This window comes from Oryzias latipes, chromosome 11 (assembly GCF_053564925.1).
Source record: "Oryzias latipes strain Hd-rR chromosome 11, Olatipes_Hd-rR_3.1".
NCBI lineage: Eukaryota > Metazoa > Chordata > Actinopteri > Beloniformes > Adrianichthyidae > Oryzias > Oryzias latipes.
Window position 1 is genome coordinate 20177148 of NC_136247.1, and position 17677 is coordinate 20194824.

Here is a 17677-nt window from a genome sequence, read left to right on the forward strand (position 1 = left end):
AACTAAAGAGAACCATGAAAGCCTGGCATTTAAAATATAATAAAACTAATCTTTTTTTTGAAATATCAAATAATTAGCAGGTGCATAAAAATGTCAAAACAATCCGAAATAACTTGAACAGCTTAGTGAAATATGGCCTTTGGTTTATTTCTTTCATGTAAATTGTTTTAAAAACCCCACTCTGATGAAAATTGTGTTTTTCTTGTGGCATTTTTCTGATGATGGAGGACATATAAGAAAAGAAAATTAAGCTAAAATTTTCATTTCTGAATAATTCTTTATTCAAATCGTTGTGAATCAGGAGCAGACAAAAAAAATCTTTTATCGTTTAGTTTAAACAGATAGGTGATGGAAGGGGGAGGTGGGGTTGCTCTGCTAACTATGAGGGGAATTTCTGATGACCTCTTGCCCCCCCTGCAGAAACTTTGTCCAAGAAAACAACACAGGTTTTTGATTTGGGCTAAAAATGGTATCATAATAATTGACAGACAACAGGGAACGCTTTGAAAATAGATCAAAAGAGGATCGGAGTGGGACTTTAACCAGTAAAAGGCCACAAGGTGGGATTATTCTGCTTAATTTAGAAAGCTTGAACGCTTCTATTACTGCCACTTTTCTGTTTTGACTAACTACAGGTGTAGTACAGGTGTGTTTTGCATCAAAGGAGGCGGGGCTTTTCTGCAAAGAACAGATTGTGGTCCTAAATGAGGACAGGCTTTGCTTAAATAAACCTGAATGCGTAGACAGAAAATCCAGCAAAGTATTCTAACTACCACATGAAATTACAAGATGGAGTCCGTGTGAAATCTAAACAGCCTAGAAGTAGAAGTGTACTATGGGCATCATTATACAGAGCAATATTTAAAAAAATAAATTTGATAAATATTTTTTATATAAATAGATTTTATTGTATTTACTGCTACAGCAAATTAATGAAAGGGATTCTGTTGTTTGTAGCTTCTTTCTCTGTTGCATCAGTCATGACTGACTGTTTCCTTTAAATAGGTTACCTCATTTATTCTGACTAAATTCAATTCTGAGTCATGGTTTCTTGGCTCCATCACTTATTTGCCAAAGTTATGAAAGGTCAAAGAAAGTTGAGCCGCAACATTGTAGAGAAACAAGTGTTACATTTGTTGCATTTAAGCATAAAGATATCATTTTTTTGGTTTGATGTTATAAAAAAAGCAGATTGTAACAAGTAATCAATGGGAGGGAGCAATAGTACAGTAGCCCAGAAGTGCAAATCAAACAAATCCCTCAACAAGAAAACATATTGAAGATCACAAAGACAATTAAAAAGCAAAATAAATAAATAAAAAACATTACATAATAATAATTACAACACAACACCCCCCCCCCCCCCAAAAAAAAAGGAAACATAAATGAAACGTTGTGGAAAACAAAAGTAATTTCCATCCAAACAAAATGTTAAAAATAAAACACAATTACAACGCAGAGAAGTTTCCATGGGAGATCGCTGATTGGACGATGATGTTCGTCCATCATTCTAACCCAAAGTTAGGTTTAAGTTGTCCGAAACATTTAATTTATATTTTGTTTCATTTTTTTGGAATTGTGTTTTGGTTTCTGGATTTTGTTTTGATTTCTAAAATGTAGTATTGTGTTTTTTATTATTTGATAAGCTTTTTTAATTGTTGTTTTGATCTTCAACATTTTTGTGTGTTGAGTGATTTGGTGATGTGATTTGCACTGCAGGGCCACCGTACAAAGGTCACACAGCCTCTACGTACATTATGCGCATTTTTCACACGTGTGAGTTCTGTCTTTAATGATACCGTAAGCGTTTCTTGTGTTTGTCGATGTGCGCAGATCTCTGTTTTATATCGCATACATGACAAACATAGCAAATTAAAGTTACATAATTGACACATGAATCAATAATGAATTACATATAAAACGCACAAAAATCACGCATGGTTCATGTTCTATGTTGATTTATATGTTCTTTGCGTGGTTTATTCGTACTACTTCTGTGGTTTTAACGTGGTTCATTCGAGATACATGAGTGAAAATTTCACGTAAAAAACACAATTTTTCTCACTTTTTCTACATATATTGACGATTGACCAATTTTCATTCATTCAATATGCGCAAAATGTACATAGTTGCTGTGTGACACAATCTTTAGTTCCTGCTGCCGTGTTTCCATCCAGAAGGCCACTGTGTCATAACCCATTCTCCTTTTGTATGTGCTTTCATTTGATTGTCTTCTGTCTGTGACTCTCCTACATCACTGCATCTTTACTCCACATCAGGATGCAGTCACTATTGGCCTGGAGGTGCTTCTGCCCAAAGAGGCCAAGCTGCACTCGGAAAACAGCCAGCCGCTTCAGTACGATGTCTTCCTCTACAAGGTTGCCAATAATGGAGACCCTTCATCTCTCTCCTCTTCCTCTCATGCGATTCCCAGATCTCCCAAAACACCAAAGTCTCCCAAAATGCCCAAGTCCCCTAAAAACACCCGGGAGCACCTGTACTGTAGCCGTGAGCCCCTCTGTGGGAGGCACTCCTCCCCTAGCCGTCACTCCTTACCCAGCTGCCACCAGTCTCCAAACCGCCATTCCGCCCCTGGGTGCTACTCCTCCCCTTACTCCCCACACAAATGCATGTCCACCTGCTCCGCCCCCCCACCTCAGCTGAACAGGCCCAGGGCTCAGGCGTCCAGTTCAGACCGCTCTGAGACCTGGAGGGACCACATTCACCCATCGCCCTCCTCACCTCATCTCACCCAGCTGCCTCCATCACCGTCCAAAGTGAAGCATGGCGCAGTCAGCACCCGCTCACTGCCCCCCCTCTCATGACCACACTTGCACTCGTCTCACCAACTTGTAAACTTGAACGCACAAAAGTCTGTGAACCAGTCACCTTTTTGTTTTTGCTTTCCTTCTCCTTGTTTTTTAGTGTCTGGGTTTGTTCCTATTCATTTGTTCTCCCAACCCAGATAAGAACCACCCTTAGACGTACGTCTGCAGGCAAGTTTCAGTGAAAGGAGTACAAAATTGAAATGCAGATCATGATTCCTGCAGCCACACAGTCAAACCTTTATGTAAATAACAGCCTCTTTAAACTCAGGTTTCTGCACGCTCAAAACGGCGGGTCTCTTAGCACGGTGCCAATTTCAGCAGCTGCTGAGGAAATTGTTCTTTGACGTGTTCACAGTATTATCAATGTTTTATATGCATCTGTTCCTTTCTAGAGTCTACTTTATTGATTATTTAAATGTCTGTTTCATGCTTTGAACCCTCAATAAATGGATGATCAATCAGAAAATGCATCATCATCATCATCATCATCATCATGTGTAATAGTTTTTCTCCATTGGTTTGGCTCATTTCTTGAAACAGAAATTATATTCTGAAAATTCTAAGATCATTTGGCAAAAACGTCTTATAGTTCAGCACAACACTATAGCTCACTTGCAAAATCTAATATATCTCCCAAAACTGTTCACTCATGCTTCAAAACTAAATTCCTTTCCCATGTAAAGAGTCTGTGCCACCAAAATGGCAAAGATCCTTCTCAGTTGCTTTGGCTCATTTCTTGATCAGACCGGACGTTCTCAACACTCTTGGTGCTTTTTTCAAAATAATGTGGATGGTTCAGCACAGCGCCATGGTTCACCTGCAAAAGCTCATATCTCTCCCAAAACAATTCACTCATGTGTCAAAACTAAATTTCCTTCTCATGTAACCCTTGTGCTATCCTAGGCACTTTACAGTTTTTCTCAGTCGCTTTAGTACAATTCTCAGATCAGAATGAAATTCCCAAAACTATTTGTTCAATCTTCACATCATGATGTCACTTGTGCACATCATGTAAGCAGTTTCTCACTTCTTTGAACAAGTTGCAATTGCTTTGGTACATCCATGCAAATGATTATGTACAATTCTCTGCTCTTTGCTACATTATCAATTGTTCATGTCATGTTGATCAAAATGTATTATACAGTTAGATGTGCAATAGTCTTACTCCTCAAAACACCTAGTCATTAGTTCATCGTATAAGTCACTAACTGCAAAATGGTTGACCAAGTTGTCAAAATGTGACAAACATATTTCGCTGCTTCGCAAGAGAGGATATTCGCTGTGATGTGGATGAGAATTTGTGGCCTAACATACAGGAATGAAAAGAGGTGTAGGAAGACCGCACAAATTCCTACTGCACTGCCTGTACTGTTGGACAGAATATTGTCCTATCTTTTTTTCCCTTTGTCTTACTGTTTGCAGTGGGTTTTTTCTATGTTGGTATGACATGGTCTGTCAACAAATTACAATATGAAGAATAAAAGTGTAAATGTGAATCTTGTCCAGTCTCTTGCAATCAAACAAAAAAGGTGTAACTTACATTTTACAATAATTGTCATCAAAACTTTAGCCATAGTTTACATCAGAACCTCCCTCTAAAGTACACAGTTATATTGACAACATGACTAAGTCATTTGACTGTCTTGTTCGTAGACAATGACACAAGGACTTGACATTCTGATGGCACTGACATGTTCAATGACATAAAGACTTAGTTTTGAGAGATGAACTAAAGATTTTGAGCAAGTTACAGGCTTTTGCAAGAAATCCATAGTGTTTGGCTGTTTGTACATTTTGTTTTAAAAAATGCACACACGTATTTGCAAACTTCAATTTTGATCTGAGAATTGTACTAAAGCGACTGAGAAAAACTGTAACATTGGGAGTTGGGTCATCTAGACCCACTAGACAGTGCTCTGAACCTTTTTTCTTCAATGATTTGTGATCTTCACTGGTGTCCATGGATTACATGAAATCTTTCCACCTTTATCCACCTTTGTCATGGTAGGAATAAGACGTCAATGTAAGGGTGGGGTCATCTAAGATAGCACAAGCGTTAAACAGTCAGTGCCCCCAAAATACTATGTTCCTTTGTTATTGTTTAGGCACTGCAAGTCAAATGTTCCAAGGGATTCATATATCATATTCATGGTAATATTTTCTTGACTGATTTTGAAAATTGAACAGACTATTGTGCATGTGATGACTTACACAATAAAATGATGCTGACTCATTTTGGAGCAAACAACCATTAGACTGAGAATCAACAATCAGTTTATTTCAACAAGATCTATTCACTTGGAAATTGTGCTAAATGAAGACTATCTGTACTTACAGTTTTTCTCAGTCGCTTTAGATCAGAATTGAAGTTTGCAAATACGTGTGTGCATTTCTCAAAACAATTTGTACAAACAGCCAAACACTATGGATTTCTTGCAAAAGCCTGTAACTTGCTCAAAATCTTTAGTTCATCTCTCAAAGCTAAGTCTTTATGTCATTGAACATGTCAGTGCCATCAGAATGTCAAGTCCTTGTGTCATTGTCTATGAACAAGACAGTCAAATGACTTAGTCATGTTGTCAAAATAACTGTGTACTTTAGAGGGAGGTTCTGATATAAACTATGGCTAAAGTTTTGATGACAATTATTGTAAAATGTAAGTTACACCTTTTTTGTTTGATTGGACAAGATTCACATTTACACTTTTATTGTTCATATTGTAATTTGTTGACAGACCATGTCATACCAACATAGAAAAAACCCACTGCAAACAGTACAGTTTTTCTCAGTCGCTTTAGTACAATTCTCAGATCAGAATTGAAGTTTGCAAATTCGTGTGCATTTCTCAAAACAAAATGTACAAACAGCAAAACACTATGGATTTCTTGCAAAAGCCTTTAACTTGCTCAAAATCTTTAGTTCATCTCTCAAAACTAAGTCTTTATGTCATTGAACATGTCAGTGCCATCAGAATGTCAAGTCCTTGTGTCATTGTCTACGAACAAGACAGTCAAATGACTTAGTCATGTTGTCAATATAACTGTGTACTTTAGAGGGAGGTTCTGATGTAAACTATGGCTAAAGTTTTGATGACAATTATTGTGAAATGTAAGTTACACCTTTTTTGTTTGATTGCAAGAGACTGGACAAAATTTACATTTACACTTTTATTGTTCAGCTCGCCAAATTAACATTACATACGTGCAAATTCTCTAGCAATTTCTAGTTTCTCTAAACCCCATAGAAAAAAGCGCGACAACAACTGCCAATCACTATGTCCTTCTACCGAACAAACACAGCTGCACCGCGGGCTTTAAAAGAAGAAAACACTGCAGAGCGGAGTCAGGATGCAGCGGCTCAGTCTGAAGAGCAGTGAGATACACTTGAGTCACTATTTGTCCCACTGTACTTTGTATTTTTTCATAATCATCATTTTATATTTTCTCCCGTTTAATCCAATTACGCGGGTCGCGGTGGGCGGGGCTAATCTCCGCAATTTGAAGCCTTCTGTTCACATTGATGATTAAAATTATTATTTGACAGTACAGTACACAAGTTATTTGTTGGAAAAAAACGTTTCTAAACTAAAGTACCTTTATTTGTTAAAAAATGCTAGAGCCTGTATAATGGTTTGCTCTTTCTTTTCAATGTATAATAGAGTATTTAATTGTATAATAATTGTAAGAAAAAAATAAAGGTTTCTACTTCACGGATTTTGCCTATCACGGGATCTTTTTGGAACGTAGCCCCCGCGAAAAACAAGGGTTTACTGTATACATAATGTTAGATGAATAGAATGTAAGGCAGACGTTTTAATGACAACATCTTTAATGATAATTTAATCTTTTTGTTGCTTGAATGACATCCTCGAATCTCGTTGTTGCTGACATCTAGTGGTTTCAGGTGTTAAACTTTATCTGATGACTAATAATTTGAACAAACTAACCGAATCAAAATAGTTTTCATCTATAAATATGTTGAAAAACATTCAGATTTGTTTTGTGTTTTTGCTCAAATATATCTCTGCTGGGGTACATTAGAGCATGTGGATAAAATCTCATAGAGTATTTTGATTATTGTTTCTTTTCTAGCTTTAAAATTCTCCATATGTTCATGTTTGACTAATAAAGAGTTTTAAAAATATTTAAAAGTGCAGTTTATCTCCTTGACTTTTAATGAAATTGCAATAAAGTTTTGTTTCCATTAGAAAAACCAGTCATTACTTTATTACATGCAAAAAATTGAACATTAAATGTCAAAAAGAGATAAACTTTCTCAAGATTTAAAATAAAAATAAAAAAGATGTCCTAAAGAAATCTTATAACAGTGCAGATCTCAAAGTTTAGTTTATATATTTTTTGCAGTGCTGCATATTTCTGAGTGGTTTGAATTTCTTTCTCTAAAACAAATTAAGAAAATATCACTTTGATTTGTTTTAACAGTTCTGGCTCTGATTTTGAAAAGAACAAAAAATACTGAAGTGAAATCAGGATGAAAGCCTTTATGTTGCTTGGTGTAAGCGAGAATGGTAATATAAAATCTACAAAACAAGTAACCCTGAAATGGGATGAATTAAAAAAATGTATTTTTTACATGTTTACAGCATAACAGCTGCTTCAATAAAGCTCCTGGGAATATCAGGATTCAGCTGAATGAGCAGATCTAAAGTTCTGCCTGTGAGCAGAAAATCAGACAGTCTTCACAAAGACTATTTTAAAAAATCCTACGATGATGAAACAACCTTTAAAAATTAACTTATGATGTTTGAAATCCAATGAATCATTAGGTATTTATCTTTTTTAATGATACGATTTTGTTTGAATCTTTGTGAAAGCTTCTCACATAAAAAAAATCAAAATTAACTTAGGAAGTTTTACTGCTGTTGTGATACATTAATGAATGCACTGTTCCAAGTCCGGGTTAATCCAGAGGGTTGTGTTCTGAAGGGCATCCGACATAAAACCGACTTCAAACGATCCACCATGGGGATAATGAACAGAACTTTGGGGTTAACAGCAACCACCTCTGGTTCTAATGACTTACAGGGTTCTGTTAAAACCTGGACTGCTGTTGGTTAAAAGAGGAAAAGGATGTAGGGACTCTAACATGAAAAACTACAGAGTTGACTGACATGATTCCAAGAAGAAAGGTGTGTGTTCAAGAGTCCGGACGAAGAGGGAGCAAGGCCTATACATTTGGAGCAGGTTAAAGCGGTTTTATCATGGAGTGGGTGGAAAAGAGGAAAACAGTGGAAGTTTAAGAAGCCAAAAATGCTCTGGGGACGGAGAGGAGTGAGTTTGATGCGTTGACAGTGGGATGTTAGATGATGTCAGAGGTTATGACCTCCTGGTCAAATGTGAGCAAAAGGATACAGGGATAGTCTTAGGGAGGTGGGAGAGGAGTTTCGGGGGCAGAGAGTGGTGACTGGGGCAGCCTTTAGTGGACATGAGGACAACAGGTGAGGAGGGAGTTTAGTGTTCAGGACAGGAATACAGGAGGACAGACACTGGTGGACACTGCCAAATGAATGGAAATGATGAAGATGTTTTTTCCAAAAAAGAGAGAAGCATTAGGGAACATAGAGAGGAAGAAATTGATTACATCTTGAGCAAACATAATCTAAAAGAGATCAGGGACTGGAAAGATGAGGCTGGGAGAGTGTAGACAGACTAAAGAAGATGGAGGAATCTCATGTGAGGAAAATAAACGGCGAGGTTACAGGGGGAGAAGGTGGATGACTTCAAGTAAAACACTCGTAATTGTATTTGGGAAAAAGGAGAAGAGGCATGTGCAAGCAGGTTGAAATGGGTGGAGGGAGGTTTCAGCTGTAATTTGTGACAAAAGTGTCCAGAAGATTGAAATGAAAGGTGTAGAAGACTGTGGTGAAAGCAGCCATGTTGACCGATGCAGAGACAGGAGGCAGAGCTGGAGGAAGCAGAGATACATATGTTGGGGTTCTCTTTGGGAGGGAAGGGGATGGAAAGGACCAGGAATGATTCCATCAGAGGAGCAGATAATGGAAGATGTTTTGGAGATAAATGCAGGAAAGCAGACTGAGATGGTTTGTATACAGTAAGAGGAGGAACAGTGATGATGTTGGTAAAAGGATGAGGTTGAATATAACAGGGAAGAGTCCCGGAGGGAGACCAAAGAGATGGTTAGTGGATGTGATGAAGGAAGACAGGAGGGTGGCGGGTGTGAGGAAAAGGCAGATGCTACCCATAAATGACAGACAGATTGATGGATAGATAGATAGATAGATAGATAGATAGATAGATAGATAGATAGATAGATAGATAGATAGATAGATAGATAGATAGATAGATAGATAGATAGATAGATAGATAGATAGATAGATAGATAGATAGATAGATAGATAGATAGATAGATAGATAGATAGATAGATAGATAGATAGATAGATAGATAGATAGATAGATAGATAGATAGATAGATAGATAGATAGATAGATAGATAGATAGATAGATAGATAGATAGATAGATAGATAGATAGTATTCCAGACTCATAGTCCAATCAATAAAAAGGAGTACACCACTGCATTAAAAAGGACAGTGTCAAGAATACACAAGTTAAGAAGCAGCATATAAAAAATTACAGTAGTTAATAAAAAATTAATTAATTACAAAAAATAGGAATAAAATAAAAAATAAAATAAAAACATTGCTTATACATACCACACCATAAACATTAGCTACAAGGACAAATAAAACGTCAGTCTCTCCTGTGTTTCCATAAATTTGACTGGATCTCTTTGGCTCTAAATCTAATGTTACTTGTAGCCAAGAAGAATTCTTATCTTTTGGCTGCTTAGTTATTTTGTATCTGCCTGTAAATTTTAAAACCCACATATGTAAATATAACACGGTTACAAAAACGTTTTTTTTTTTCAAGAAAAAAAGTTAAACAAAAGCTTAAAAAAGCTTTAAAGTTTTCTTGCAGGACGCCGCATCAAGCCACCTTTACCACTGTTGTCCAGCAGAGTGCAGTGGTGTCCTCTAGTTAAATATATTCATCTTTTATTTTTTTGATGAGCGTACATATTCTGTGGGGAGTGATCACATCTGTCTCAACATCAAACTAGCAAAATAAGTCACCAAACAAAGTGAAGGAAAATAGATGACCTCCAGAGAGACGATAAGATGCTCTCGTGAGAAAACTGATCCCAGAGGAGCTGCTGTTCTCTTCTTTGCCCTGCTGCTCAATCCAGCTGATGCTATGATGATAGTCCTGAATTATACAATGATATATTATTAGCTCACATTAGGCGATACATAAAAATGCTTCTATTTAAAGTATAGAAATGAAATACACATGTGAATATGACTTTCTATTTAACAATCCTGACATGAGATACCCTTCTGACTAACGGTGGAAACATGTTATCCACTCAAAATTCCCACAACCCTGTCACCTGTAATACCATTGAAAAGCCCCAAATGTCATCTGGGTAGGATAACTTCAGAAGTAAAAATGTCTGGAAAAATTACCAATCCCATTCAGGAGGCTATGACAATTGTAAAAATCATAATAATTCCCCAAAACAATCAAATACAGGTTTATGAAAGGATCAACCCTATAGGTGTGGAAGTTTTAGTAAATTAGAACCCAAATGAAGAAGGTTTTGGTAAAATCTTCACTGTTATCTGAAAAGTTTTGTAAACTGATCCAATGTGACACAAGTGTTGGTGAAAGAGAGATTCAGACACGAATGATCTACAGACACTTCTGTTACTATTACTTCAAGCCTACTGCTAAGAGTCACAGGTATTGAAAGAACCGGAAAAAAGAACAATCCAAAGCAGCCCTTAGGACACAAGTGTTTCTGGGTCATCATCCCACACAAAAAATAGTTTTCCAAGGCAGCAATTCAGCCATTGTGGCAATTAAAGAACAGAAAAGTATCCAGTGTATTCTTGTTCATTTACCCAAGTTATGCAACAGATGTTTTGCCAACTTTGCTGTTAGAACATGGCTTTCTGCTGCATAGAACCACTTTTATAGTCTCGTGAGCCATTCAGCTACAGAGTTTGAACAGAAGCTGTAACAAGCTCCCTGCTCCGCTCCATTCTGATGTTTGTTATCGTTTGCCTCGTCTGAGATGGCATCTGTCTCAAAACTGTGCAGCCGGATAGTTCTGGTATTGCTCGCCATTTTTGTTGCACCGCTAATGTTAGGTTGAGGGTTTGAGGGGCTGTAAGCTAGGGGGCGAGCATGTAAACAGAGAGCCCCTCAGTTATGGGTGACATATCATTGCTCTGTGCCGATAGTCCCGCCCACAACTCAGAGGTACATTTCTAATAAACTACTGCCGCTCTGCAGAAACTTTGCACTTGGACTGATAAAGTATAAATAACTATAATTAGAAGTTACAGATCGAATTATGATAAAAATGTAGGAAGAAAAGAAAAAAAAATTAAATAACTAAGTAAAGCTTATTAAGGCTGGTATTGTATTTATGGTTTTCTTCCACCCTCCCTTATTAAAGCAAATAATTGGACTCTTTTTTATTTATTTATTTTTTAACTTGTCCTGTCCAACAGCTGGGCAGGCAGATGAGCACTGAGGGCCTCTTGGGACCCCCGGTCGCCCTGGGTGTCATCCGCTTCGGCTGCGGGGTCTGGAGTGGGGTGGGGTTGGGGGCTTGTCGGCCCTGTCCCGTGGGGGGGCGTTCTGGGGGGGAGGGGGAGCCCAATATTGGTACGGGACATGGGGGGTTGACGGTTCGGGGTCTCCGCTGAGGCAATCGGTGGTTTTCCCGGCCGGTTGGCTGCCTCGGTCCCGTCGAGGCCTGACCAGAGCTCTTCTAGGGCCGGCGTTTGGGGGTGGGGGCCTGGACTTCCTCGGGGGGGGGGGCGACGCCTTCTGGCTCCTCTCTCTCTCTGTGGGGTGGGTGGTGCTGGGCTTGGGGTGTCGGCGCCTCCGGGGATGGGGCTCCTGGGCTGGGTGGACCTGGCCACTATGCTGGGGGGGGGGGGGGGGGGGGGGGGGGCTGGGGGACGGCTGTTTGACCACCGGGGGACAGTCTACCAGCTGTCCCCAACTTACCCCCTTCCTCGTATAACCTCATATTAGGGTGAGGGGTTTAGCCTGCAGTGCGCCTGGGGGGGGGGGGGTCTGGTCCTTGCCCCTGAGCGCTGGGCCCCGCCAAATTTCCAACTGTGGCCGAGCCTGGTCGGGCGATGTTTACAACACCCCTTGTGGGCTGGGTGGGTGGCTGCCTGGAGTGCGGAGCCGGTCTCCCTTGGGGGGTCCTGGCTCGTACCTGGGGTTGGGGCGGGGGGATGCCCGGAACTCCTGGGTGGTGATGGGGTGCTCGTCTGGGGCTGTGGGCGCCCTTCTCCGGTGGGGCCCTGAGTTGGGCTCTCCCGGTGCGGCGGGGGGGCTGCTCTCCTGGTTGGGCTGGGGCGACGCTCTCTTTCCCCCCATGCCTCCCTGCTCTCTGGCTCTGGGGGCCTCGCGGCGGTCCTGCTGGCCCTGGCCTGGGTGGCGGATTTGGTCGCCCGGGGGGCGGTTGTTCCCTGCCTGCTCCCGGGGGGCGGTTGTTCCCTGCCTGCTCCCGTGTGGCGTTGGGGGGGTTCCGGCTGCCGCTGCTGCTGCGGCGGGGGTCTTGGTGTGGGGATGGCTGGGCACTCTCCTTCCTTCTTTTCACATTCCTCCATCCATTTTAGAAGAACATAAACACTCACCTGAGCACAGGTGTTAGCTCACCTTTGCACTAATAGTTTGTGTGATTGAATGAAGGAAATATTTCACACTAGTTGGTTTTAAGGCATAAGTATGCGTGTGTGAACACTATCTGTTTTGTGTACATGTTGACATGTGGACATTTTTGCAGCTAGCAGGTGTGTTGATAACATTTTAGTGTGTGTGTGGACAGGCCCCGCCCTTTTTGTACTACATTTGAACCTTACCATAATGATGAACAACCAGTAAACTTGTTGCTTTATGCTGCTTCATGGTCTTACCCCCCCTCCCTCCTATTATTACCCTCCTATCCCCCCTCTTTAACATCCCTCTCTCTTCTTCCCTTCTTTCCTTTTCCGTCCGGTCCAACACCAAAGATTTTCAAACATGGTTGAAATTAATAAAGTTTGGCCTCATTTACTAAAGGGGTTTATTCAGACATACCTTTGGTTTGTCTGAAGATTAATAACGCCTATTGTTAAAGTAATTGGACTCTTTTTCACAAACTACACATTTGGTGGATTCAGTGTTTTGCATGTTTAAGTGTCTATTTATGATATATGATTGACAGTAATTATTACGCCACCTTTTAAATGTTTATGTGCATATTTGAATATGTATCTTTCTTCTACTTTTTAAAATTTTCCAATCAAGTCCTGATTAATCATCTTAGGTTTGATATATTTATGTATAAATATATATTTTTGTTTGAATGTGTTTGTATTTTTTACTTTGATGGCTTGAAATACACCAATGAAAATTCCATTTTGGGTCATGTTACCCTGCATGACCCGGTTTCATCGTGGGCCTCATGTTTGTGCAGCTCCTTGGCGAACCACTGAGCGGCAGCCTCGGCCTGCAGTGCAGCCTGAGCAACCGGAGAATTCAGGAGCCACCAGCGTTTTGAAAGTGCTGATCTGCATCCTCATTAGCATTCCCTTTGTGTCCACTGAGGGAATGTGTGCTGATTCAACATGATGCTGGGATAAGAGTTTGTTATCTTGCGCATATCTCGAGGATCTCAGGCATTTGAGAGGAGATGACAGTTATAAGATATTGTACATCTGTAGGTGACAGTGAGTGCAGAGAAGATACTGTGTTCTACAGTTTAAACTAAGTCAAGGAGATTATTTCTTGGCACATAGTATATTTAGATTTTTTACATTTTGTCTGCTGTGAGACTATCCATAAGGTACTAAAGGTACTTTTTTGAGTCAATCCCAAAACCAAACTTTTCAGTCCAAAAGTTTTCCGTCTTTCTGTCATCATAATGGAGGAAAAAGGAAAGGTTTTTAAAACTGACACTATCTTTGATAATGTAGTAAAAAGCAGTACATTTGAAGTTAATTTTATTAAGTATAATTGAGTATAAGAATAGCAAGTGTAGTTTACCATAGACCATGTAGGTGTAGCGTAAGAAGCACGCTAAATGAATTCTTCTTTAGACTAAATAGGAACATTTTGAGTTTACAATATATAGATGGTATGTAAAAACTAAAGTAAACTTCAAGTATAGTGCTTCCCTTTTAGTACAGACGAATTATACTTGCAGTACATTTAAACAGATTACTTTCTGCCAAAGGATGACTAATCATCCTAAGTTTGAGATCCCCCAACAAAAAAAAGTAAACTTGAAGTTTATTTTATGAAGTAGAAGTATGGTTAGTGTACTGTAGATTATATACGTGTGGTGTAGGAAGTGTACTACCTGAATACTTCTTCAGACAAAATTGAAGCATAATACATTCAGAACATATAGATAGTGTGTAAAAAGCAAATTTCAAGTATACTGCTTCACGTTTAGACTAGACTAAGTATTCTTGTAGTAGACTACTTTTTGCCACACTCATTCCAACGACACAATAAAAAATGCTGTTTTAATTTAATGTAAGTCCAAAAAGGTGAAAAATCAAAGGCATTTCTCTCAGGTTTGGTTCAGTGAGTTTTAAACTCTATTTCTTCAGTCGCTCTTTCAGAGACAGTTCTGTGTTTTAGAGAAAAGTGTGATGTGATCGGATGCGTTTGTTTATCACTTTTGCCAGGTTTTTGTGTCAAATTCTTTGCTCTAGTTTCATGTTTTGGTCAGCTGGTGAGCCTCTTCTGTGGGGCAGCGACCGTCTCAACAGTAAAACATCAGATTCTGGAAGAGACATCAGGGGTCTCCAACCCATGATTTGGATTTTTCAAATACTCTCGTGAGGAATTTAGAAATCCACTGGTGATTCATGATTGTATCATTCATTCACAGTGATACAAACATGTTTTTTGCACCAAACAGAGCCGGAGAATTCTGCGAGGGGTCAAATTTTGGTTTAAATAGTGAGAGACAGACTGCAAAACCGGAATCTTAAGAAAGTTAAAAGACCCGTGGTTCAAGAGAAATGGCTTTTTTTCTGTCTCGCAAGAAAAATAATTTTATCAAGAAAAGTTTTTCAATAGCAAAATAATCTTAGTTTAGGAAGAAATCTTCCAGTAACTGGAATTTTTTTCTTATTTTAAACATTCTTGGTAAATCAATTTTTCTTACCCCATTTTTTTCCTTATTTTAAGAATACTTTACTTCTTTCAAGGGGTCTTGATATCGTAGCCCATTTTAAAGCTTTTAAACCACAAACCAGCCGATCTTCATGGTCTCATCTTCTCCCTCCTCTTCTTCTTCTTCTGCTATCTTTCTCCCTTTCACATGCAGCAAACACCCCCCCCCCCCCCCCCCCCCCCCCTACTTTCAGCCTCTCCCTCTGCTTTTATATTGATTTACTCGACATCCCGTGGTCACATTCTTGTGGTGAAGGTTTCCGGTTGAAAACCTCTGACATTTACCTCCCAGTCTCAACATGGTTCATTTAAACCCCATGAAAACAGTGCACTTCTCCATGTCAGCACTCTGATGAAAGTTAAGAGATAATAGGAATTGAGTAATGAACCCCAGAGCTTGAAAAGGTGTCAGCTGATGTCCGACTCTGGCCATAAACGTCTTTGTCACTTTTCCTTTTTTTTTCCTTTTCTTCGGAATGTCCTCTCTGACTGCTTTTTGTTCAACTTACTCATTCCTCCTCTGATCCTTGTTACCATGGAGATGTCAGATCTTCTGTGAGCTGTAAATGAGGAGAAAAAAGTGAGGCACAATGAAAAGTAGTAAGGAAGACAGCCTTTGTAAGGTCATGTTGCAGCCAAAAGTGCACGCGCACACACACAAATGCATGAAAAACAAAAAAAACTCTGACAGGAGGGAGAAGAACACCTACAGAGAGTAAAGTCAGGGCCCAAAGGCTGCACCCTGCTCTCACCCAGCGGTGCTGGAAGGAAGGAACCAAAAATTTACCACCACAGGTGGGAGGCACACATTCACACACCCCTGAGACGCAGGTGCGCACACCTGGGAGGGGCTCACCCCAGCGGGATCACTGGCAGAGCAGCTTACACAGATATGTGGTAACAGCTTTACATGAGAAGTAACTCTGTCTGTTTATGACATTTATTCATATTACCAAGCTGGACTCACTGCTTTTGATGCAAAGAGGAAATCATTTATTTCCTTGCGTAAATTAACTTGAAAGCTTACGTAAACAATTCCTAATATAATTGCCCGCCAATACAAGTCAGTGTGAAATTGCATTAGCACTCTCATTCCGCTCTTCTCTTCCTGTCACTGTGTAACTGGCTGCCTGACTGAGGCAGTTAATATGTTCAAGAGCCAGCTGTCCCTCAAATAACACACTCAATAATTCATATCAGGGGGCACACACATTCAACGCCACACAGAAGCACAAATCTGTGTGCGTGTCGACATGCAGGTCAGTTCAGCGGTTTTGAGTGGATCACCGAACCGGGAGAAGTTTATAAAACCACACAGCTCCGTACACTGACCTTTAATTTTATGCCTCTGCTGGCAGAATAGCACAATATTTGATATTTTTAGCACAGATTTTCTAAAGCTGAATGCTCTGATGTGGAGGATACCACGGAGATGTTAGTTTGCCCCAGTATTTGTAAAATTATTTCTTAAGATCAGACCTTTGTGAAGGGATTCGGCAGCAGACTCACTTTTTGACAGGAGAACACGCTTCCATGAAAAAGAGTTTGAGCGCAAATGTATTTTTACTAATTCTCACAGGCACATCTGTGTCCAAAGAATTCCCATGATGCCTTAAAATTAGGTTAGGGTGTCCTTCTTGTGCTAAGTATGATTACAAAACTTTCTTTTGTTGTAACATTTCTGTTTTTAACCAAAGTGGTGATTTCAACTACTTTCTTTCCCACCCTATAAGACGCATTGGATTATAAGGAGCACCAATGAACGTCTGTCATGTTTAACCCTTGTGCTATCCTTGGTACTTTGACATTGGGAGTTGGGTCATCTAGACCCACTAGACAGTGCTCTGAACCTTTTTTCTTCAATGATTTGTGAACCTCACTGGTGTCCTGTAAGGATTCAGTAGTTTGGTTTTCTTTGTCAGTCACTCCACTTTAAGGTTCATAACCCACAGCTGTCTTCAGTTCAGTTAATTGCCCTCAGCCTATTTAAGTGTCTTAGTTTCTGTTCATCCTTGTCAGGTCATCTGTTCTGTTTTGTCACTGGTTTGTTTCTCCCCGTAGTTTTGTCATGTTTCAGTTTGTTTATTTAATGTTTAATTTCCTGTCACCAAGCTTGGTCTCCTGCATTTTGGGTCCTCCACCACCAGTTCCTGACATGTCCATGGATTACATGAAATCTTTCCACCTTTATCCACCTTTGTCATGGTAGGGAGAACACGTCAATGTAAGGGTGGGGTCATCTAAGATAGCACAAGGGTTGAGGTGCATTGAACTGTAAGGAGGTTTAGGCAAAACAAATGAGGCAGAGATAAGTCTGTCAGTCAAGTCAGACTTTATCAATTGTGTTCACAGTAACTCTACAACTTGTTTGGAACATGCTGCATGTTGGCCACATTAGAGGCGTAAGCCGTGTTAGTGTATTCATCATTCATTCCCAACCTTGTTTGGAACACTTAAAGCATTTTGACAGAGCGCTGTGTATCCCCTCCAATTTGTGAGGCGCATTGCTGTTGTTTGACAAAAATGAAGGCGTCAGGTGCGCCTTACAGTGGGGAAAATGCGATATTTGAAAAGCCTCGACTTGAGTGTCTTACAACAGTTGTGTAGCTT